This window comes from Dromiciops gliroides, chromosome 2, assembly GCF_019393635.1.
Source record: "Dromiciops gliroides isolate mDroGli1 chromosome 2, mDroGli1.pri, whole genome shotgun sequence".
In the NCBI taxonomy this organism is placed as follows: Eukaryota; Metazoa; Chordata; class Mammalia; order Microbiotheria; family Microbiotheriidae; genus Dromiciops; species Dromiciops gliroides.
Window position 1 is genome coordinate 649368819 of NC_057862.1, and position 24669 is coordinate 649393487.

General features: G+C 39.6%; 1 protein-coding gene across 1 annotated transcript in view; it reads right to left on the reverse strand.

The window, feature by feature from the left end:
• ANKRD11 (ankyrin repeat domain 11) overlaps positions 1 to 24104 on the reverse strand; it is a 340340-nt gene extending 316236 nt beyond the window's left edge. Inside the window, exon 1 of the mRNA XM_043982786.1 lies at positions 24081 to 24104. The gene's annotated coding sequence lies outside the window, so the exon portion shown is untranslated. The remainder of the gene's footprint in view (positions 1 to 24080) is intronic.
• Between the last annotated feature and the right edge of the window lie 565 nt (positions 24105 to 24669).

Here is a 24669-nt window from a genome sequence, read left to right on the forward strand (position 1 = left end):
TGCAACTTAATTGTCACGTACAAGCCTTCATTCCCTTCTCATCCTACATTATCCATACAGTTACACCAAGTACTTGTATCCACCCCGTTCTCTCTTATGAAACTTCTACCACCTAGGTGAAGGCCTGCATCCCCTCCTGCCTGGACTACTGCAACAGCCTGCTCACTGGTCTCCCTGTGTCAACTGGTCCCCATTCCTCAAAATCTGTTTAGCTGTCAAACTGATTTTCCAAAGTCCAAGTCTGATCGTGTCTTCCTAAAGCTCAAGCCATGGCCAAGTTTGATTCACAAAATGGAATATTTGTAATGTGCTTTGCAAACCTTAAAGCACTAAATAAATGCTAGCTGTAAAGTAAAGGTAAGTGCAGTGGATAGAGGTAGGCCTGAAATCAGAAATACTTAAGCTCAAATCCCAGATACCTACTAGCTTTATGACCCTAGCCAAATCACCTAACCTTTCTTTGCCTCAGTTTTCTCAACTGTATAATGGGGATAATAATAGCACATACCTTAAAGAGTCGTTGTAAGGATGGAAAGAAATAAAATGTGTAAAAAGCAGTTAGCAAAGTGCCTAGGACATGGCAGGTGCTCTATAAATGCTTTTTCCCCTTCCCCCATTATGTCACACCACCCTGCCCACCCCCATTCAATGTAGACAGTCAATAAACAAACATTTGATGGGGGCAGCTAGGTGGCGCAGTGGATAGAGCACTGGCCTTGGATTCAGGAGGACCTGAGTTCAAATCCGACCTCAGACACTTAATACTTACTAGCTGTGTGACCCTGGGCAAGTCGCTTAATCCCAATTGCCTCACCAAAAATAAAATAAAATAAACATTTGATAAAGTGTCTATTCTCTAAGCACAAAGGCAAAAGAGGGTTCCTGCTTTCAAGGAGCCATAGTCTAACAGAGGAGACAACATTATGACTATCACGTACAAACAAGTTCTAGAGAGAACAGAATTAGAGATAACCAACAAAGGGAAGGCAAGAACATTAAAGGAAATGAGACTAGAGGTCAGGAGAGAGGTTAGGGCTTGGTAAGTAAATTTGAGAAACATCATCAGAGATTATAGCTGAACCCATGTGAGTTAATGAACCCATCAAATAATATAGGAGAAGAGAACAGGGCCACACAAAATTAACCAGCATAACCTGGACTCTAGCCAACAAAGCAGACCAAGAAGGAATGTTCAGATAGATCTAGACCCAGCAGTGGTATCACTAAATCCTTGAGAAGAGAGTTATCAGTGTGTGATCCACAGTACTAAAGGCTGCAAATAGGTCAAGAAGGATGAGAATTGAGGGAAAAAAATTCAATAGATTTGGTAAATAAGAGATCATTAGTAACTTTAGAGAGTTTCATTTGAATAATGAGGTCAGAAGTCAGACTGAGGGGGAAGGGGAAGAAGAGGAAAAGAAGCTGTGTGACCCTGGGCATGTCACTTAACCTCTATTTGCCTCAATTTTGTCATCTGTAAAGCGAGGGTGATGATCAAATGAGGTTATAATTGGGAAGTGATTAGCACAGTGTTTGGTACATAGTGATGACGGTGGTGGTGATGGTAGTAGTACTAGTAGCAGCAGCAGCACTTAGTATTTACAACATGTTTAAGGTTTGCAAAAGCACTTTACTACAAGTGGTCTCAAAAACACCCTGAATCATCTCAGTTGATCCTCACAATGACCCTGGGAGGTAGATGCTATTATTATCCCTATTTTTCAGTCAAGGAAACTAAGACACAGAAGAGTTAAGTGACTTGCTCAGTCACAAAGCTAGTAAATGTCTGAGGCAGCATTTGAACTCAGGTCTTCTTGTCTCCAAGTCCTATACTTGAAATAATTTGAAGTACAGAACTAGAGAGAAGAGAAAGTTAATGAAAGGTTCTATCACAAGTTATGGTGATAAATAACAAATATCAATATAACTTGTAATAAAATCAAAGATCATCCTCAATCTAAGACCACAGTTTTAGGTGACTAAGTGTTTCTACCATATTTCCCATCTTGGTTTCAAGTATTATTCCTATCATAAATTTTCAAGCTGAGTAAGAAGCAATACTAAAGAAGAGAAATAAACAAGATCTCCCAACAACTCATTATAAGAAAGTAATTTATATATTTTATTTGCACCAAGGGCATTCTGTCAAAACAACTTTTTTTAAAACAGTTCTAAAAGTAGTATATAAATGGCCAGAATAAAACTTGTTATAATTCTTATTCTTATATGCATAGTTAAAGATATTCTGCAAATCATCCAAAGTTCCCATGACTTAGCCAGCAACAAAAACAAAAATATGAATTAGTGTGGAAACAACGAAAAGAAATGGTAGTCAAAAATCCTGTGTGTATGTGTGTACTCGAGCATGTGCTTGCTGGGGGGGTAACACCTTACTGCCCTACTCATGCTGCCTCTTCTCTAGATACACTTCTTCCTGTCCGTTTGGGGAAACTTCTGGAAGATGGTGAGGTCCTCCATTAGACTGTAAACTCCTTGAAGGAAGGTATTGTCATTTGCCTCTTTTTGTATCCTGAGCACTTAGCACAGTGTCTGGCATATAGTAGGTGCTTAATAAATGCTTATTGATGGATTGTTAGCTCCTTTCCCAATGCTTTTATAACAAGAATTCCTCTGGGACCAATGCCTGTGACAAAAGAAATGGGAAATTCATTAAGTGAGACTTCACCTCCTTCTTATAAAAATTCATGGCTTTTACCTATACCAAACAGTATCTGGTTCTATTGTGAAGGTGGCCCAAGCTACTATGGAAGTTTATTTCTTTTGTTACCTTTATTCCATCACCCCTCTTAAGCCTTCCTTTGTGTAAGTTAACATACCCTAATGAAGGGCCTACCTCTAACTCTCAACATTTACTAGATGGTAATTCTTTTCTGAAACCAGCCCTAAGACGCAAAAGTGGTAGAAGAGGGACAAAGAGTGTTATGTACTCTGATTTTAAATTATACATTTTATAGAATATAATGTGGAACCAGTAAGAAATCAATATTCAAGTAAGAACTTTTCTAAAGCTCTGTAATTGCCATGAAATGACATTAGGTGATCCTCAAATGCCAATTTTCACACAAGAAGTTAGAGATGGAAAGTGCTCAAAGGTGGAGGAATTTTCAAACTCAGTTTCACTGATAATTCCAACATAATTTTTTATTGGTCCTTTGACTGGCACCAATTGATTAGCAATTAATAGGCTGATAGGGTTTTTTTCTAAACATGGCTATGAAGAATTAATAATCCTGCAGTAGAGAAATGTTATTTTAAATAAGGAACTGCAATGACCACCTATTTTCACCAAAACCATACCCAAAGAAAAGCAACTCCAAAGCTGGTTTCCATAGGGGGAGAGGGGGGAGAAGAAAAGAGAAGATTTTACTGTCTTTATTCAGAAGACTCATACTCTTTTTTTTTTTTTTAGTGAGGCAATTGGGATTAAGTGACTTGCCCAGGGTCACACAGCTAGTAAGTGTTAAGTGTCTGAGGCCGGATTTGAACTCAGGTACTCCTGACTCCAGGGCCTGTGCTCTATCCACTACGCCACCTAGCCGCCCCAAGACTCATACTCTTAATGCAACATGGGTGAAAGGAAAAACTGCCTCCTCCTTCATTACCAACAGCAAGGTGAAACAGTAGATGAGAAATAGTTCACCTGCCAAGACTGAGGTTCCCAGTCAAGCGATTTTTAAAAATATGTATCTCGATGGTAATACTATCAGACCAATCAGAAGGAAGGCATAATTAGATTTAATTATGTCAGCCCTCACTAGGGCTCTTTTTGCACAAATGGAGGTGAGCCATAGATGCTTTTATTAATAGGTTTGGTTCTTATCTTACTTGAAGGAAAACAGATATACATATATATGTTTGGAGTCAGTCTTCAGATCTGTTTGTTTATCCACATAAACATTTTTTTCATTACTCTTCCTAACCCTCAACTTGCTCTCATCTATTACCAGGGAATGTCCTCCACGTCTGTGTGTGATAGTACTTGGTTATTAGTATTCAGTGATTGAGAATATATAATGACGGGGCAGCTAGGTGGCGGAGTGAATAAAGCTCAACAGTTGGATTCAGGAGGACCTGAGTTCAAATCCGGCCTCAGACACTTAACACTTACTAGCTGTGTGACCCTGGGCAAGTCACTTAACCCTCATTGACCTGCAAAAAAAAAAAAGAAGAAGAAAGAAAGAAAGAAAGAAAAAAAGAAAAAGAATAAATACAAAGTGACAGTGGTCAGTGTCCATGTTGATTTTGGACTCCTTGAAGTAATTTGCCAGCTCCCCAGGCATCTATCTATCTATCTATCCCCTTCTCTAACTTACCCCAACCCACACCTCTTTAGTTTTATCTAACCATCTACTTCCCCCACATGAATACTTTTTCTAAGTAAGGATAAAGGTTTTAGACTAGATTATAATTAGTTAAGTTCATACTTTATTCATTTAAATGAAACAACCTTTCATGAAAAACACACACTTCTATTTGTTTTTGAAAGATAGTGTATGTGGCAAGAGGGCCATAAGCAATCCAAGAGAAAGAAATCATCTAGGAGAAAGTTCCAAGTCAAGACCCATCACAGCCCTTTCCTGATCCCTTTCCCTGTTCGAGGTCACCAAGTCCTGCCAGTTCTACCTCAATAAGTTATACTTCAGAAATACTAATGTGTCCCTCTTTTATATACCCCAGGTACACAGATATATAAAATAGGTGTACATAGCCTTTTACTGTTGCCAAATGACATACTGTTTATGTCATTTATTTACTCAAAAAAGTTCAATGTTGGGGGCAGCTAAGTGGCACAGTAGATAAAGCACTGGCCCTGGATTCAGGAGGACCTGAGTTCAAATCTCACCTCAGAAACTTGACACTTAATAGCTGTGTGACCCTGGGCAAGTCACTTAACCCCAACTGCCTCACCAAAAAAAAAAAAAAAGTGTGTCATTTGACCCAGACTTTGATTAATGGGGAGCATTTTTGATAGGTAAGAATGAGGAGAGAGTGTTCACTAGACATTGAACTTTTTTTCTTTTTTTCCTTCTTTTTGTGGGGCAATAAGGGTTAAGTGACTTGTCCAGGGTCACACAGCTAGTAAGTGTCAAGTGTCTGAGGCTGGACTTGAACTCAGATCCTCCTGAATCCAGGGCCAGTGCTTTATCCACTGCGCCACCTAGGTGCCCCCAACATTGAACTTTTTTGAGTAAATGATAAAAATTGCTTTTACATTTAACTGAGTAAAACATATTATTTGATATGGTGCTGGAAATGTTAGCTATATAGCAATAAGACAAGAGAAATAAAGATAGGCAAAGAGGAATAAAACTATCCCCAACTGCCAACAATATGATGTTTACTTGGAAAATGTCAGGGAATCAGCAAAGATACTAAGACAATTAACAACTTTAGCAAAGTTGCAGGATAAAAATATATATTTTTTCAAAAATCAACAGCATTTCTATATAATAATAACAAAACACAAAAAGCAATAATAGAGAAATCCCATTCCAAATAACTACAAAATATATAAAATATCTGGAGATCAATCTCCCAAAGGACACAAAAGATTTGTATAGAATCAATTACAAAGTACTCCTTAAAGATTTAAAGAATAAATAGCTGGGAAAAATATTAAGTGCTCATGACTAGGTCAAGCCAATATAATAAAATTTGCAATCCCACCAAAAATAATTTACACTTTTAATGCTATGCTAATAAAATTACTAAGGATATTTTACAGAGTTTAATAAAATAATCAAGTTCATTTGGAAAAACAAAATATAGAGAAATGATGAAAATAAGTAAAAACGGGGAGAGAATAGAAGAAACACTTCCAGAATCTAACTATATTATAAAGCAGCAGCCATCAAAACCATCTGGTATTGGCTAGAGCAAAGGAACAGATGAGAAAAGGAAGATTAAGAAAAAAATAGAACTCAATAACCCAGAGTTTGATAAAGCAGAAAACATAAGTTACTTAGAGGAAAACTCCCTATTTAATAAAAACTGGGAAAACTGGAAAGCAGTACAGCAGAAATTAAACTTACATCAACATTTTACACCAAACTCCACAATACATTCTATCTGGATAAGTAATCTTAATATCAAAGATCATATTATTTTTAAAAGTTGGAAGAGAAAGAGATCACATAGCTCTGATGGCTATGGATAAGAGATGTAGTCTTACATAAGATAGACACAATTACAGAAGATAAAACTGATTACTTGAAACTGTTAAGTTTCTGCACAGAAAGTAATGCATGAAAGAGAAGAAAAGAAGTAAATGAGAAAAAAAAATTTCCATCAAATTTCTGATAAAGGTTTTATATCCAAGATAAATGAAAAATGTATATATATATATATAATTCATATATATATATATATATGTATGAATAATAGCTATTCCTCAATAGATAACTAGTCAAAGTGGGGCAAATCATTTTCAAAAGAACTACAAAGTATTCATAACCATATGAAAGAATGCTGTGAATCACTAATAACAAGAGAAATAAAAATCAAAACTCTGAGGTTTCATTTCACACTCTGTATATTAACAAAGATGACAATGGGAACAGTCAATGTTGGAGGGGTTGTGGGAAGATAGACATACTAATACACTGTTGATGAAGCAGTGAAATGGTAAAAAACCATTTTGGAAAGCATTTTAGAATTATACAAATAAAGTAACTAAAATTTCTAGGAGATCTAGGTGACATAGTAGAGTGCCAGGCCTAAAGTCAGTAAGACCTGAGTTAAAATTTGGCCCCATTTACTAGCTGTGTGACCTTGGCCAAGTCACTTAATTTTGCCTCAGTTTCCTCATCTGTAAAATAAGCTGGAGATGAGAAAACCACTCTAGTACCTTTGCAAAAAAAAAAAAAAAATGGGATCACGAAGAGTCAGAAACAACTGAAATGATTAAAAAACAACACAAATGTCCATAGTCTTTGAATCAGAGACTCTATTAGAGGGCTTATGCCACAATGTTGTCACTAATAAGAACAAAGTCCCCATACTCCAAAATATTTATAAGAACACTTTTTGCGATAATTAAGAATTGGAAACCAAGCAGATGTCCATCATTTGGGGAAATGACTAAACAAATTATAGTACCTGAATACAATGGAATAATACCATGCTATAAGAAATGATGGGTGTGATGAATACAGAGAAACATGGATGGATATGTATGAACTTATGCAGAGTAAAATAAGCAGAGCCAATTGGGGCAGCTAGGTGGCGCAGTGAATAGAGCACCGGTCCTGGAGTCAGGAGGACCTGAGTTCAAATCTGACCTCAAACACTTAACACTTACTAGCTGTGTGACCCTGAGCAAGTCACTTATCCCCAATTGAATCACTAAAAAAAAATTAAAAATAAAATAAAAATAAAAAAACAAGCAGAGCCAAGAAAACATACACAGATATATACAGTAACTACAGCAATGTACATGGAAAGAACAATACAACAAAAATTCAAAAGTAAATGTAATAGCATTATAGAAATATGGTAAGATTGAAAAAGTATGAGAAGATACCCCTAACTTACCCAGTTGGGAGATGGGAGGTCCACAGATGATACACACTGCATGTTTTCAGACATTCTCAATGAATCAATCAATTGGGGGGGGGGGCCCGAGAAGAGGCGCCTCTCTTAAAAAAAAAACACTGGGGGCAGCTAGGTGGCGCTGTGGATAAAGCACTGGCCCTGGATTCAGGAGGACCTGAGTTCAAATTCAAACCTCAGACACTTGACACTTACTAGCTGGGCAAGTTACTTAACTTTCATTACCCCACCCCCAAAACAAAAACAAAAACAAAACACTATTTGTTATAGGGAATGGCTCTTGGGAAAAGGGAGAGAGATACATGGGATAGTATGTTGATTTAGGGAAAAAAAACATCAATTTAAAAATTATTTGAAAAAAATACACGGAGCATGAAAAATACTGCTCCCTTTAAAAATTAGGTATACAGATATCTAACAACTGTGCCAAGATAACAAAATGATTAGGCAGATTATAATATCAGGCTTAAATGAAAATGGTTCCATTCAACAAATAATAGAGCTATTATTTTCAACTTTTTCTTGGATTCCCCACATTTTCCATAGTCTGCTTTCACAGCTGAAAATAGGAGCAAAAGAGGAGTCAGGCTGATGTACCTGCTCCATAACCAAATCAAAGCAAAGCATCCAAAGCTGAGTTTACAGTAAGTGTAATAAAGGCTTCTATGGAGGAACAGGAACAATGGGGAAAGAAACCACCTCAGATAACACACCTCCAAAATCTATGATCACAAAAGGTTTCTTGGCTCATGAATGAATAAAGGACAAAGCATCATTAAGAACTCTCTGTGAGTAAAGCACTGTGCTATATGTGGGAATACAAATAGTGAAGTCAGTCAGTCCCCAGTCTCAAGGAGTCCACATACTAATGGAGGAGACAACACATATGGAAATTTTAGCAGCAAGTTAGATACAAAGGTTCATGGTCCTTAAGGAACAGAAGCAAAACAGATTTTAATGTCTCTTCTTTCATAACATTTTCAGTGAAAAATAATCAGATCAGTTTAAGGGGGAGCGGGTCACAAATCCAAGATCAGAAGAGCTGGGGAGCTGGTCACAATTCCAGGACCAAGAGGAATATTTGCAGGGGAGTAAGGGCCCTTCCTGGGTAAACACAAGAGCAGTTAAACCTCTTTCCCAGGATTATACCACCTTGGAAACACCGAAAACTTGGAGAAACTGAGAATTAGCTCTGAAAACAGCAGCACAAAAAAGCCTGAAGTTAAGCACACTGCCCTCCTTCCTGAGGTGAACAGAGCCCAACTTTAACATAAAGTTAAAAGTCAAGAAATAGGTTGGGGAAATGAGCAAACAACAAAAAAAGAACCTGACCATAAAAAGCTACTATAGAAGCAAGGAAGACTAAGACACAATCTCAGAAGACAACAATGCAAAAATAGCGATACACAAAGCCAGAAAAGAAAAATGCTAATATGACCCCTGGCCAACAAGAATTCCTGGAAAGGTTAAAGAAAGACATTAAGACTGGTAGGGGAAAAAAATAGGAGGGGAAACGAGAGTGATGCAAGAAAATTAAGAAATGAGAATTAACAGCTTGGTAAAAGAGCCACAAAAAAATACTGAATAAAATATCCCGCTAAAAAACAAAACTGGCCTAATGGTAAAAGAGGCAAAAAAACAATTTCAATGAAGAAAGTTACTCTTTAAAAAGCTGAATAGGTTAAATGGAAAAGGTAGTACAAAAATTCAATGAAAATAACTCCTTAAAAAGAATTGGACAAATAGAAAAAGAGATACAAAAGCTCACTGAAGAAAAGAATTCCTTAAAAATCAGAATTGGGCAAGTAGAAGCTAATGCTCTGGGGCAGCTAGATGGCGCAGTGGATAAAGCACCAGCCCTAGACTCAGGAGGACACGAGTTCAAAGCCAGCCTCAGACACTTAACACTTACTAGCTGTGTGACCCTGGGCAAGTCACTTAACCCCCATTGACTCTCAAAAAAAATTTTTTAAAAGAAGCTAATGCTCTAAAAACAATAAAACAAAGACAAAAGAATGAAAAAAGGAGAAAATGTGAAATATCTCATTGGAAAAACAACTCACCTAGAAAACAGATTGAGGAGAGAAAATTTAAGAATTACTAGACTACCTGAAAGCCATTATTCAAAAAAAAGAGCCTAGACATATTTCAAAAAATTACCAAGGAAAACTGCCCCAATATCTTAGATTCAGAGGGTATAACAGAAACTGAAAGTATCCATACATCACCTCCTAAAAGAGTTCCCAAAGTGAAAACTCCCAAGAATATTATACCCATATTCCAGAGCTCCCAGGTCAAGGAGAAAATATTTCAAGCAGTCAGAAAGAAAACATTCAAATATTGGGGAGCTACAGTCAGGATCATACAAGATTTAGCAGCTTCCACAATGAAGGAGCAGAGGGCTTGGAATGATATTCCAGAAGGCAAAGGAGCTACAACCATGAATCACCTGTTGAGCAAAACTGAGTATAATCTTTCAGGGGGAAATCCAATGATCCAAAACAATTCCAAAGGACTCAAGATGAAATAATATTATCCACCTCCAGAGATACAAATGTTAAATTCTGAAGATAAACTGAAGTACAATTTTCTTGGTTGGTTGGTTGGTTGGTTGTTTGTGTGTGTGTGTGTGTGCGCGCACACACACACACACACACACACACAGTGAGGGGTGGGGTGAGATGGGGCAATGAGGGTTAAGTAATTTGCCCAGGCTCACACAGCAAGTGTCAAGTGTCTGAGCCCGGATTTGAACTCAGATCTTCCTGAATCCAGGGCCAGTGCTTTATCCACTGTACCTCACTTTATCCAGCTGCCTCCTTCTTGCTTTTTTTATTTTTTTTTTGCAACAGATCTAATATGGAAGTTTTATATAATTTTACATATATAACTGATATTATGTTTGCGTCTTCAGTGAGTGGGGGAGGGGTAAGAGGGGGAGAGAGAATCTGAAACTCAAAATTTTAAAAGAATGCTTTTTGTTTGGTTGGTTTTTTGGTTTTTTGGTTTTTCTTAGTGAGGCAATTGGGGTTAAGTGACTTGCCCAAGGTCACACAGCTAGTAAGTGTCAAGTGTGTGAGGCCGGATTTGAACTCAGGTACTCCTGAATTCAGGACCAGTGCTTTATCCACTGTGCCACCTAGCTGTCCCCCTTTAGTAGGCTTTTGTTTTTAGTGAGGCAATTGGGGTTAAGTGACTTGCCCAGGTTCACACAGCTAGTGTCAAGTGTCTGAGGCTGGATTTGAACTCAGGTCCTCCTGACTCCAGGGCCGGTGTTCTATCCACTGCACCACCTAGCTGCCCCATAACATTTGTTTTTATAAGATGTCTAGTTTCAAATTTTTCTCCCTCCCTCCCTCCCCTCCTTCCCCCCTCCCCAAGACAACAAGTAATCTGACATAGGTTATATATATAAAATCACATTATACATATTTCAGTGGTAGGACTTTTGAATGGAGGTGGTCCTGGTTTCCAGGTCAGCTCTCTGTCCATTTCATAACTCTGCCTTGGGGTAGTAGAGTTACTGAACTGAATTGGTGCTAGATTGTGGAGAAGGCAACTTTGTAGGGAAGAGGTCAGAATGATGGTACAAGTCTCCCTGCATGGACAAGAACAGACAAACCACCTCTACCACGACCACCATCTCCCTCTTGACCCCTATGGAGACAGCTTAGGACCCTGAGACCAGGAGCCTTGGGAATATTTGGGTTTCTAGCCCGGAGCCCTCAGACATCATCCTGGGAAGCATTCGGGGATGAGTAGCTTGGCAGCTGTTCTTGAGGGGGCTGTAGGACCCAGACAAAGTTCTTGCCACCAAAGAAAGTCCATGGCACTGTCAGATGGTTAAACATCAGAAACTGAAGTGGTTTTGTTTTGCTTTTTATCTATTTTTTTTGCGTGTGTGTGTGTGAGGCAATTGGGGTTAAGTGACTTGTCCAGGGTCACACAGCTAGTAAGTGTTAAGTGTCTGAGGCAGGATTTGAACTCAGGTCCTCCTGAATCCAGGGCCAATGCTCTATCTACTGTGCCACCCAGCTGTCCCTTTATCTATTTTTTTAAAAAAAGCATTCTTTTGGGGGCAGCTAGGTGGCGCAGGAGAAGGCTCCATCTATCAATGAAGTCACAGATCCTGTCCCTATCCTATCCTGTCCTATTCCCTAGAAATGGAAGTGGGGTAGAAATAAAGGTTGAAGAACTGAGGCAATAGAGATTAAAGAACCTAAGAAAGACTAGAAGCAAAATTTTGATTCAAGGATATCCCCCCATTATTTACAAGGCTTCATTAATGAAATAAGTCTTTAGTTTATTATTCTTCACCCCCACATTAAAGTTATTCCTTCAAAATAGCTTTCTCTATTAATAAGTCACAAGACAAGAACTCAAATTTTGGAAGAATCAGATCTACTCTCTTCACCATGGAAAAATATAAACTCATTTAAGTCCCATAAAGCTTACATCTGCTGAGAATTATTTAAAACACAACCAAAAGGATTTATCCACCCCGCCCCCCTTCCCAAGTTCCAAATTATATGCCAGATTTCAACATTTTGATACAATTCCTCTCTCAGGTGTTATGAGAAAAGTTTCTATAAACAAACATTCAATGTTAGCACTCTGGTCTAACTTATTATCCTGTGTAAAAGTCAATCTTGGGGGCAGCTAGGTGGCACAGTAGATAAAGCACCGACCCTGAATTCAGGAGTACCTGAGTTCAAATGTGGCCTCAGACACTTGACACTTACTAGCTGTGTGACCCTGGGCAAGTCACTTAACCCTCATTGCCCAGCCCCCCCAAGTCAATCTCAAAACCAAGGTAAGAGAAATATCATTAGGGTTACAAGATCATACATACCTTTGCAAAGCAACAAAGAATGCACAAGAACTAAAAATTCCTAGAAATAAGGATCAAGAGTCTTGTCATGGAACATTTGAAAAACCCTGAGAGCCTCCTTCATACTTCTCAGATATCCTAGCCCAAAGTTTAAAAAATTGTTCACAAAAGGTAACTGAAGACACTAAAAAATTCTGTACATCTTTTCATTAGCCAAACACATTAGTTTTAAGAAAAATAAGTTAATTCTTTCTAAAATGCTTCTTTAAGTGGTTGGGTTTTTTATTTTTATTTCCTGTTTTACAGGATGTAAAACCACATGTAGAAGCATGTTGCTTACTAACAAGATTTAATTTCCTAAAAGAGTAATAAAAAAGGTTCCTCCTCTATTTCGCCCCCTCCCACTAGTTTAGACATGTTCAAATAGCATATTCATGATGATCTAAAGTTTACAATATCACCCTGATTTAAATGAAATGTCTTTTTTAGCATTTCTAGATATGACAACATTAGGGAAAAGAACCAATCAAAAATTTAATGACTTATTTATGAACCAACAGATCCACTCTTCTTCCCAATAAGAAATATTTCTGAATATCAGAACAATCATTACTTTTAGTCCCAAACCTGGAAGCTACCACCATTAGGAAGAGGGATCCAACCTGGATCCAAGATGCCTGCTTGCTGTCAGAAAGAATCAGGTGAGGGGGGAAAAGTAGGTCATTTTGCTTCTCCATTTCCCTTTAAATGACGTTTGTTATACCAAAATTCTGACACCATTTAAAAAATGAAATCTCAACTTTTAAACAATTCAATAAAGGTCACATTTTCTAAGCAAAATGGCATTGGTAAAGTTCTGAACTTTACCTAATTCTGACAAACAGGAAAAGAATTAATTTTAACTTACCAATAACATTTTGTATCAAAAAAGGTGATTTTTTTTAAATGTCAAACAGGTACATACTGGTTTTTTAAAGTGTGGGAAAAAAACTGCCTACTGATTTTTAGAATAATTAATAATTCACTACACAAATGCTAAGGGCAGTCCTGGAAACTTAAGATGGCAAGGATACAGTAATTTAGATGTACTTCATTACCAAGCTGAGAATGAATTCAACCTTGGTCTTTAATTAAAAAAAAAAAGTCAAGGAGAGGTATAACAGGAAACCTCTTTTGGGACCCAAAATTCAATAAATACACATTTTTTAACCAAAAAAATAGACACAAAAGGTATACAATACAGGTTCCTAATATTTCCCTGAAAGCAGTAGTCAGCCAATCAACAAGCATTTTATTTTTTATTTTCTTTTTTTAAATAAATTTCTAGGGGCAGCTGGGTGGCGCAGTGGATAGAGCACCGGCCCTGGATTCAGGAGGACCTGAGTTCAAATCCGGCCTCAGACACTTAACACTTACTAGCTGTGTGACCCTGGGCAAGTCACTTAACCCCCATTGCCTCACTAAAAAAAAATAAAATAAAAAAACATAAAAATAAAATAAAATAAGTTTCTAACTTATTTAGTATTTTTTTAAATTTCTGAGTTTATATTCTCTCCTTCCCTCCTGCCCCCTATCTCACTCCTTGAGAAAGCAAGAATTGTGATATCAATTATACATGTATAACAGTAACAGCAATATTTATGATCAACTGTGAATGGCTTAGCTAGTCTCAGGAATACAATGATCCAAGACAATTATGAAGGACTTAGGATGAAAAAGGCTATCAATCTCCAGAGAAAGAACTGATAGAGTCTGAATGCTGACTGAAGCATACTTTATTTTTTTACTTTATTTTTCTTGTTGGGTTTTTTTTTAATCTATGTTTTCTTCCACAATGTGACTAATATGGAAAAAAATTATACATGTAAAATCATGCAAAACATATTTCCATATATGCCACTCAACAAGTATTTTAAAGCATTTACAAAGTACTATGCACTAGATTAAGCCCTGGGGATACCCGAAAAAAAATTTAAAAAGGCAAAAAGTCTCTCCTCTCAGGGAGCTCATATTCTAGTGACAGAGATAATACAAGAACATACAAAATCAGCATAGACAGAAGGTCATGCAAGGGGAGTAGACAAGAAAAGCCTCCTGAAGGAAGAAGGTGACATCTGAGTCTTTAAGGAATTCTGAGATTAAAAGAAGGGGGGGAGAAGGGCACTCCAGGGATAGGGGGATAACCGGGTTTAGATGAAAACGACGATTATCTAGAAAACAAATCCTTGAAAACTGCTAAATTTCTCAGTTTCATGTTTGCAGCCTTAAATACTTACAACCTTAACAACCAAACTCTCTCCCACTTGTTAAATGAAGGTTAAAACCATCCAAAAACTAGTTACTGTTTTGGTCAAAGTCAAAAGTGCAGTAAAGTTACAAACTGTTAAAATCAAGTTAGGATGAAAACAATTAAGAGACTACAAAGTATCCCATGCTGTCTTTCTTGTTAGGATTTAGGTGCTAATGTCTCATTTGTGACTAGCCCAAATATACCATGGAAGGTATAAAAATGAACTTTCACCCTACATTTAAGCTTTTAATTAGGGTATGATACCAGAGAATTCCCTTCTATTAAAACTTATCCTGTGATCAACCAAGACTGACAGCTCTTCTCAGCAATGCAATGAGACAATTCCAAAAGATTCATGATGGAAAATGTTCTCCACATCAAGAGAAAGAACTATGGAGTCTGAATGCAGACTGAAGCAGTTTCACTGGGGGAAGGGGGGCCAGCATGGGGTGTTTTTTTTCTTTTGTTGTTTCTTCTTTCACAACGTGACCAATATGGAAATAGGCTTTATATTATTGTACATGTATCACCTCTATCAGACTGCTAGCCATCCTGGAGAAAGAGGAGGGAAGGGAACTCAGAATCTTTCAAACAATGAATGTTGAAAAATGTCTTTACATGTAATTGGAAAAAATAAAATACTATTAATTAAGACCAAACAATAACAAAATATTTGAGGATTTCTCCTTTAGGAACAAAAGGCAAAAGCTGTGGACCCTGGTCTCTCACAAACGGCATTTCCTTCTCAAAACTGTAACCCCTTTTCAAAAGTTTCATCGTGCAGATTTTTAGTATGACTAATGGAAATGCTTGGCTCACTTCAAATAAATTCAACAAACATTTATTAAGAGCCTACTAAAGGGGCAGCTAGGTGGCGTAGTGGATAGAGCACCGGCCCTGGATTCAAGAGGACCTGAGTTCAAATCCGGCTTCAGACACTTAACACTAGCTGTGTGAACCTGGGCAAGTCACTTAACCCCAATTGCCTCACTAAAAACAAAAGCCTACTAAAGGGGGGCAGCTAGGTGGCACAGTGGATAAAGCACTGGTCCTGAATTCAGGAGGACCTGAGTTCAAATCCAGCCTCAGACACTTGACACTTACTAGCTGTGTGACCCTGGGCAAGTCACTTAAACCTCATTGCCCCGCCAAAAAAAAAAAAGCGCCTACCTAAAGGGACTAAAGAAGGGTCAAAGCCCCTTAGTGGAAGCTGGAACTACAAAACCTCAAACATAGTCCCTACTTTGAGGGGTTTCTGGTGTATTACTGAAGGAACATGTTCAGTCATTTCAGTCACGCCTGACTGTTTGTGATCTCATTTAGGGTTTCCTTGGCAAAGATGCTGGAGTGGTTTGCCATTTCCTTCTCCAGCTCATTTGACAGATGAGAAAACTGAGGCAAACAGGTTAAGTGATTTGCCCAGGGTCACACTAAACTGAAATACCAGGTACACAAATAAGGACAATACAAGAAAATTTGGGGAAAGAGAGAGCATTAACTTGGGAAATTAGTAAAGTCTAAAGGAGGAAGCGGGACCTGAGTTAAGCTTGGAAGGAAAAAAATTCTGAGCAGCAGATGAAAAAGGAGATGAAAAAGAAGTGCTTTTCCAAGGAAGGTGGTGGAGTGGAGGTAAAAGTTTGTGGGAATACAGAGGGGGTATCCCAAGTGATCACCACTTAGAATTAATGAGCCTCGGCCTATGAGTTCCTGAAGGCCAAGAGTAAGGAATAAGATTAGAAAAGTAAGTGGGGGGGCAGCTAGGTGGCGCAGTGGATGGAGCACTGGCCTTGGATTCGGGAGTACCTGAGTTCAAATCCAGCCTCAGATACTTGACACTTAACTAGCTGTGTGACCCTGGGCAAGTCACTTAACCCTCATTGCCCTGCAAAAATTTAAAAAAAAAAAAAAGTAAGTGGGGGAAAAAAAAAGAAAAGTAGGTGGGAGCCAAATTATGCATGGCCTTAAATATCAAAGAAGTTTGCATTTTACCCTCTAAATAATAGGCAGTCTGGGAAGCTAGATGGAGCAGTGCTTTAGCACTGACCCTGGATTCAGAAGTACCTGAGTTCAAATCCGGCCTCAGACACTTGACACTTACTAGCTGTGTGACCCTGGGCAAGTCACTTAACCCTCATTGCCCTGCAAAAACAAAGAAACAAAAACAAAATAATAGGCAGTCAATGAAGGTGACTGCTTCTTCCTAAATTTTTCATTCAAAAAGCATTTATTAAAGTACCGGTAATAATCCATTAAATTATCTGCCCTCAAGGAAGCTTATATTCTATTGGTGAGGCAACAGGTATGTAGAAAAGTAAAAATAAAGACTATGTACAAGAAGACTTCAAGGGGGACAATGTGTAGGTCCAGCCAGTATTTCAGTAGCAGGCAGCGCTTGAGCTGAGCTGTGAAAGACAGGGGTTTCCATGAGATAGAGGACAAAAGGAAGAGCGTACCAGTATTGGCAACCTAGAGACAAGAGATGTAATGTCACTGGCAAACATGGACACAGAGAAAGACTACAACATAAAGGCAGCACCCAGAAGGTCAGTGTGGCTGAAATGGAGAATTCCTGTGTGTGAAACAAAGAAGGGCAACAGTTTTCCAAGAAGGAAGTATACCTGGGAGCATCATAAAAAGGCTTGGTCAAGTGAGGCAGCTCCTAAGGATCTGCCGAAGAGAACAGCACTAAGACGTGATGAAGAGAGGAAGTAAAGTAAGACAGCTTCCTCCAAGGTTATCACCAGCCTCCAACTGCTCACCCATAGTCATTCTTCATCCTTCCTTCCTTGACCTCAGCAACTCCAGAGACACTGCTGACCACCCCCCATTTCACCCCACTCTCCTCACTTAGCTTTTATGGCACCGCCAAGGTCCTCTTTTTCCCCTTGGTCTCACCATGTCTCATACTCCATTACTAATCTCTTACTTGCATCCTGGGCTTCTTTTTTTTTTTTTTTTTGGCAGGGCAATTGGGGTTAAGTGACTTGCCCAGGGTCACACAGCTAGTAAATGTCAAGTGTCTAAGGCCGGATTTGAACTCAGGTCCTCCTGAATCCAGGACCAGTGCTCTATCCACTAGGCCACCTAGCTGCCCCACATTCTGGGCTTCTGAAAAACCCTTCACTAGACCTGACCATCCCCTCAAGCTATCATCCAATTACAAACACACACCTGGAAAAAGGGGTCCAAATTCACTGCCTTTATCTCCTTTCTTCTCACTCATTCTTCAACCCTTCACAATCTGACTTTAACTTCATCACCAAACTGAAACGGTTCTCTCCAAAGTAACCAATGATCTTTCTCTTAATTGCCAAGCCTGATAGTCTCTTCTCAATTTTAATACTTCAAGACCTAGGTACTACATTTGATACAGCTGAACAGTCCCTGTCCCATCCTGTCGTGTTCCCCCCCGCCCCCGACTCTTTGACACCATTCTCCCTGGGCTTACCCCCTAACAATCTGACCCCTGCATGTGATTCCTCAAGGTTCTGTCCAAGACCCCCTTCTCTTCTTTTATAAGTCTCATTTCTACACTGATGACTCCAGGATGTAAATATGCAGCCCCACTCTTTCCTCCAGAAATTCAATGCTGCATCACCAATTTCCAATTAGACATTTCAAATTGATTACCCTGGAGATATATGAAACTAAACAGGCAAAACATGGCTAATCTTTCCTCAAAATCAGGAGTCTGTGAACTTGTTTTCTTAATATTATTATAAATTGTATTTCAATAAAATTTGTTTCCTTTGCAATCTTACTAATTTTAGTTTATGCATTTAAAAGACAATTGTGGGCAGCTAGATGGTGCAGCGAATAAAGCACCGGCCCTGGATTCAGGAGTACCTGAGTTCAAATCCGGCCTCAGACACTTGACACTTACTAGCTGTGTAACCCTGGGCAAGTCACTTAACCCCCATTGCCCTGCAAAAAATAAAAATTAAAATAAAATAAAATAAAAGACATTGTACCTCTGCTAGATATATATCCCAAAGACATCCCCAAAAAAGGAAAAGGACCTATTTATACAAAATTATTTATAAGCAGCTCTTTTCGTAGTGGCTAAGAACTGGAAATTGAAGGGATGCCCACCAATTGGGGAATGGTTAAATAAGCTGTGGTATGTTGTTGCAATGGAATATTATTGTGATATAAGAAATAACAAGCAGGATGATCTTAGGAAAAAAACTAAAAAGACTTAAGGAACTGATGCATAGTAAACAGAACCAGGAGAACTGTACACAGTACAGCAATATTCAATGAAGAACTGTGAATGACTTAGCTATTCTCAACAATACAATGACCCAAGACAAGCCCAAAGGACTAATGATGAAGCATACTATCCAAAGAAAGAAACTGATATTGTTTGAATACAGCCCAAAACATGCTATTTCTCAGTTTCTTTCCTTCGTTTTTTTCTTTTATTTGAATCTTCTTGTACGAAAAATAACAACTATGGAAATGTTTTACATGACTGTACATGTGTAACCTATATCTGACTGTGTACTGTTTCAGGAAGGGAAGGGAAGAGAGATAGGGAAGGAGGAACAGAATTTGGAACTAAAAACTTTAAATAAAAATGTCCAAAAAATATCCCAAAAAAAACCCTGGAAAAATGTATAAAATGAAACAAGGGCAAAAATAAAGACAATTGTGAGGAAGGGTCCATAAGTTTCACCAAACTGTCCAAGGGGTACATGACTCAAAAAAGGTTAAGAACCCCTGCCCTATGACTATCATGCAGTGTCTCAGGTTCATAAAGTCAGCATTTTCCTCAACTCCTTACTCTCTCACACCACATATCCAATTTATTGCCAAATCTTGCCCCTCCTAGCTCCACATGTCTCTCACCTGATTTCTTCTCTCTACTTACAGCTCTCTCCCCAGACCCTCATCACCTCTCACCTAGATTAGCACAAGAGCCTCCGAATTGGTCTCCCTGCCTAGAGTCTCTCTCTCCCTCTAGTCCATGCTACACACTGCTGCCAAAGTATTTTTCTTTAAGTAATTTTCATTACCTGCAGATTTGGCCATGTGATTCCCTTACTTGATTAAGGCCATCAGCTTTCTATTACCTTTAGAATAAAATAGAAATTCTTTTTTTTAGCCTTTAAAGCCCCACACAGTCTGGCCCCAACCTTTTCTTCCACCCTCAGTGGACATTATCCCCCTCCTACACTCTGGGATCCAGCCCAACTGGCTGGCCTTGTTTCCTCACACACAACACTCCAGCTCAAGGCCCCTGCCTTTGCACTGCCCAGCCCCCCAGGCCTTCACTACACACACTCCCTCCTCCTCACCTCAGCCTCAAAGTCCTCTTCTTCCTTTTAAGACATAGCTCAAGCATGTCTGTATTAAGCATTTCCTGATTACCCACCACCACCACCCACTGCTAGTACCCTGCTTACCAAACTACTCTGTGTGTGTGTGTATTTGTATTTACTCATTTTATAATTAGAGTTATAGATGTATATTTGGGGGATTTTTATACATATATATTTTAATGTTCTTGTCTTCCCCATTCGAATGAAAACTCAAAGGGAGTAGAGATTCCTGTAGTTCATTCTTTGTATCTGTATGCCCCATGCCTAGCACAGTCCAGGGTACAAAGTAGGGACTTCATACTTTCTTCTCTCTCCACACCCTCTCTTGGTGATCTCATCATGGGTTCAAATGCCATATCTATGCAGATGACTCTCAAATGTAAAGAGACCACAGAGGCCGACACCCACATTTTAGAGCTGAAGACGCTGGGGCTCAGGCAGGCTTGAGGATCTTTTGCCTTGCTTTGAATCCCCAGCCCTTAGCTCATGGCCTGGCATAGTAGGCACCCAGTTAACACTCGCTGACCAACCCAGGTAGCATGCATCAGAGACAAGCCAGGAATGTAGTCTTTTGCCTCAATCTTCCCCCAACCAAACCTATCCCCTCTCCACACTCCCCTTCTGTGGAGGGTGCCACAATCCCTCCAATCACCCCAGTTCATAGCTTTCTATTTACCAATAACTCTTCCTTTTCCCTCACCCACCTCACCTGAGATGACAAATATCGCAGAGTCTACCTGCATAACACCTCCCAACTCATCCATCCTCCTACTTCAGGGCCTCATCACTTCTCCCCTGGACAAGTCCCCTTAATTGTTCCCCATATCTATACTTTCCCCTCTCCAATTCATCCTCCAAACACCTACTAAAACACTCTTCCTCAAACATAGGTCTACCCATGTCACATGGATGCTTAAGAATCTTTAGTTGTGCTTCACTGCCCATGGTTCAGCAATAGTCACCATTTTCTTGTGGACAGATCCTCTCTACTACTAGCAACACATTTCCGAGTAAGTTTCAAGAGGAAACTGAATAAGGGACCCAAGACTTCAATTCAACCCCCTAAATACACAAGTGTTTGATTAGAACATTCATACCCATTCATATATAAACACAAAATTATTTCTCAAATAAAAATTATCTTTAAAATATTAAGGTCGTTTAGTTTCCACAACAGATTTTTGTTCAAGTTGTGTAGAACGAGTCACTAACACTCATTTGAATGCCAAGTGAATGACTGATAAGTTAGCAGACACAGGTAGAATGAATAATCACATTTTGCTGCTCAACTATTAACTGGAACATATTTTACTATTAAAAAAGTGCGCCCTCAAATGGCAGTTTTGAATGATCTGCAGTAATGGACAGATCAAAACATTTGTATTTTGGCAACTGATGAAGAGTCTTCTTTGAACTAGCTTTTAGTGATACACTCTAATTATGTTATTTAAGTGATGATGGGCTCATTGCCCATATGTAAAATAAGTAACCTCTTCTAAGTGATGAAACATAACCTTAATATGTCAAGGCTGCTTTAAAATCCGTGGCCTACAAAGCTTAATAAATATTATTCTCAAATACAAATAGCATAGTTTCTTTTTCTAACTAAATTTGTAGAAAGTTCTATTCGTCACTATGTCAACATGGTAATTATAGCTAAAATGACAACCACTAGTCATAAGCAGCCCATCTGGTTTAGTAAGATGAAAGGCACTACTGGTACAGTGTGATTAACATGGCTAGTCTACAGAGAGGCTATAGAAAAACATCGGACAGTTGTACTACAATCAGAACAGCAAATAAGGAATTGAAGACATCACTTAAAAAAAAAACTAAGAAAAGTTTCAGGTTTGGATCAAGTTGCAGAATGTATCTCCAGTAGCTTTTCACTAAATATTCACTAGACACACACAAAGTGGGCAAAAAAAAAAAAAAAAACCCAGCAACTTGATCTTTGTTCCCTTCTCTCCCTATCTTCAAAATGGACAGTCAAATAAGCTCCTGCTTTAAACCATGAAAATACAAAAACAGAACAGCTGAATGGGGGAAGGGATGTAAAGAAGACTAAGGACATGGCTGTCCAATTCAAGTTTAAGAATCAAAGTGAGCAAGATATTTTCCATCTTTAAGTCAAAAAGCAAACTAAGAGTGCTTCTACAACTCTCAAAAAATAGCTATAGGTCTTCCAAGACTGATAACCTTTCAATAAACTGATTTAATAGATGAATAGGAGGCTTGCAGGTACCAAGCAAACATATAATTTCAGGGTTTCCAACCAAGAACTATTCAAATTATGTCATTGAATGAATTTGCCCAAACCAGGAATATTATACAATGATACCTCTTCCAAAAGTTAACATAATCAGAGATAGCATCCCTGGGAAGGAGGGGCAGAAAGAATGTGCCTCAGAGACTGGATTTCATTCCTATGGGAAATGCAGCCTGTGGAAACTCCCTCTACTAACTCAGATTAGGGAAGTGACTTGATATAATGAAAAGAGCATCAGATTTGGAATCCAAGAATCTGTTCGAATTCCAGTTCTGCCATCTACTACTACCAGGGTCCTAATTGATCTTATTGTCTCCAGTCTTTCCCCTCGCCAAACTAATATCTATACAGCTGCCAAATTAATATTCTTAAAGCACTGGTCTTGACCACTGTCATTAACCTACTCAAAAAATTCCAGTGGCTCCCTATCGTTTCTAGGATGAAATACAAAATCTTCATTTGGCATATAAAAGCTTTCACAACCTGACTCCAACCTACCCTTTCAACCTCACTCTATATGACTCCTCTTCACACACTCCATGGTTTTGCCAATCTGACCTATTTGTTGCCCCTCACATGCTACCTCCATGCCTTTGCAGGTTGTTTTCCCATATGCCTAGAATTTACTCCCTCCTTAACTCTGCCTAGTTTTGTAAAATGCCTAGCTTACAAAGCTCAGCTCAAAGACCACCTCCTACAAAAAGCCTAACTTGATTCCACCCCATCCCAAGTTGCTCATTGTCTTCCTTCTCCCAGAAATGATTTTGTTTTATTTTCTATACAAGTAGCCCAACACCACCAATAGAATGTAAACTCCTTAAGACAAAACAGAACAGTCTCTGTCTTTATGTTCTGCTTTTGACATTTATTACCTTTGTGGCCTTGAGCAAGCCACAGCCGCCCAGTGCCTCAGTTTCCTTATCTGTAAAATAAAGCTGAAAACAAGGGCTTCAAAGGAGCTCTCCAGATCTAGATCTGTGATCAACTGAAAATTCTCTGTAACTTAGTCCTACCTAGAGTTACTGAGGCCCAGAGCTGTTAAATAACATGTCTATTGTCACACAACTATTATACGTCTGAGAAAAGACATAAACCCAGGTCTTCCTGCCTCCAAGGCCAGCCCCCTAACTATACCCATTAAGCCTTTCACTTATGATGAACAAGAAAGGAAGGAAGATTCTAAATGTTGCAGTTCAACCATCATGCACATTTCTGAACAATGAAAAGGGCAAGAGATGTTTAGCACACGGTTCAAATCACCGCTTTCAACACTCATTTGAGGAAAAAAGAAAAGTATGCTAAAATAGGTAAACTCACACCTGCGCCAAGACCTCACAGTCTGCCTTATCTCAACAGGATTTTCAGTTCTCCAAATCCCCTAAATCCAACTATTCTTTTTCAAAACCACTGGAGATCACCTCCTCCAAACTCAATAAAAGTAAGTACTTTAAGACTGGTATGTTTTGCAAAAGACATGAAAGACAGGGGCAACTATAACAGAGCCATACGAAATGCAAACACCGAGAATTTAGCCCCCCCCACCCAAAAAAAGAAAAGAAATGAAATGAAACGAAATGAAAAAAGACGAAAACAATAAGAATAAAAGAACCCAATCGCTAGCAGACTGACTTGTGGCAAAGCCGACCCCACACACACATATACACAAGCCACATACACATACACACACACGCCACATACACCCCACACACAAACACGCACACACACACAGTGTAACCGCCCTGCCGGGGATGATGAAATGAGGAACGGAAATTAACATTTCAGGCAACGTCTCACATTGTTCCTTGAAGCCAGATCCGCCGTAGCAGCCGCAGCCGCGGCTTCTCCGCTGCTCCAGGTCCCCTTCCCCCTTCCCCCTCCCTCCTTCCCTCCCTCTCTCACACTCTCTCTCACACACACACACGCACACTCACTCACTCGCACACAGACACACACACACACACACACACACACAGGCCGACGCTGGCTGCCCCGCATTCCTCCCCCTCCTCCGGCGCTGCCCCCAGACGCCCCCGCTCTCCTTCCGGGGGCCCCCTCCCCCTCCCTTCCCCTTCCCTCCCTTCCCCCGCCCCGGAGCCCACCCTGCTCGGGGTCGCCGCTCCGGCCCCACCCCCTCGGGAGCCCCGGCCGCCTCCTCCGGGCAGCTCTCGGTCTCCCGCAGCGCTGCCCTGGCTCCTTCCCTGTCCAGCAGCCCCGGGATCCCCCGGCGGAGGCTCGGCGGCTTCCCCGGCTCAGCACGGCGCGGCGCGCCCGGGCCCGGGGATCCCGAAGCTACTGCTGCTACCGCTGCCCGGCCTTCACCACACCCCCTCCTCCTCCTCGCCTCGTCCCGTCCCGCGAGCCCAGGCCCGCTCCACGGCGGCCT